At 37.9% G+C, this 1,104-nt stretch overlaps 1 protein-coding gene across 3 annotated transcripts in view; it reads left to right on the top strand.

The window, feature by feature from the left end:
• Positions 1 to 1,104, top strand: part of Tle4 (TLE family member 4, transcriptional corepressor) — a 150,010-nt gene that overhangs the window by 74,617 nt on the left and 74,289 nt on the right. The gene's annotated exons all lie outside the window — the stretch shown is intronic.

The following is a 1,104-nucleotide window of genomic DNA, read 5'->3' as shown; positions in this document are numbered from 1 at the left end:
GTTTGTTGAAGGATTACTTTCTTGATTTTTCTAGGATGTAGTTTCCNTNCTTGTGTTGATGTTTTCCCTTTATTATCCTTTGAAGGGCTGGATTCGTGGATAGATGTTGTGTGAATTTGGTTTTATCATGGAATACTTTGGTTTCTTCATCTGTGGTAATTGACAGTTTTGTTAGGTATAGTTTCCTGGGCTGGCAGTTTTGTTCTCTTAGGGTCTGTATAACATCTGTCCAGGATCTTCTGGCTTTCATTGTCTCTGGTGAGAAGTCTGGTGTAATTCTAATAGGCTTGCCCTTATATGTTACTTGACCTTTTTCCCTTGCTGCTTTCAATATTCTATCTTCATTTAGTGCATTTGTTGTTCTGATTATTATCTGTTGGGAGGAATTTCTTTTCTGGTCCTGTCTATTTGGAGTTCTGTAGTCTTCATGGGCATCTCGTTCTTTAGGTTGGGGAAGTTTTCTTCTATAATTTTGTTGAAGATATTTGCTGGCCCTTCAAGTTGAAAATCTTCATTCTCATCTACTCCTATTATCTGTATGTTTGCTCTTCTCATTGTGTCCTGGATTTCCTGAATGTTTTGAGTTAGGATCTTTTTGCATTTTGCATTTTCTTTGATTGTTGTGCCCATCTTGTCTGTGGAATCTTCTGCACCTAAGATTCTCTCTTCCATCTCTTGTATTTTGTTGCTGATGTTGACATCTATGATTCCTGATTTCTTTTCTAGGTTTTCTATCTCCAGAGTTGTCTCTCACTTTGGGTTTTCTTTATTGCTTCTACTTTCCTTTTTAGATCTTGGATGGTTTTGTTCAATTCCATCACCTGTTTGGTTGTGTTCTCCTGTGTTTCTTTAAGNACTTCTACCTCTTTAGCAGTGTTCTGTATTTCTTGAAGGACTTTTACCTTTTTAGCAGCGTTCTCCTGTATTTCTTTAAGTGAGTTATTAATGCCCTTCTTAAAGTCCTCTACCAGCATCATGAGGTATGCTTTTAAATCTGAGTCTTGCTTTTCGGGGACTATCCAGGACTGGCTGAGGTGGGAGTGCTGAGTTCTGATGATGGTGAGTTGTCTTGGTTTCTGTTAGTAAGATTCCTACATTTGCCTT

The sequence above is a fragment of the Mus pahari genome, chromosome 1, assembly GCF_900095145.1.
Source record: "Mus pahari chromosome 1, PAHARI_EIJ_v1.1, whole genome shotgun sequence".
In the NCBI taxonomy this organism is placed as follows: domain Eukaryota; kingdom Metazoa; phylum Chordata; class Mammalia; order Rodentia; family Muridae; genus Mus; species Mus pahari.
The sequence above is the reverse complement of the archived record's forward strand: the minus strand, read 5'-3'. Positions and strand labels throughout refer to the sequence as shown.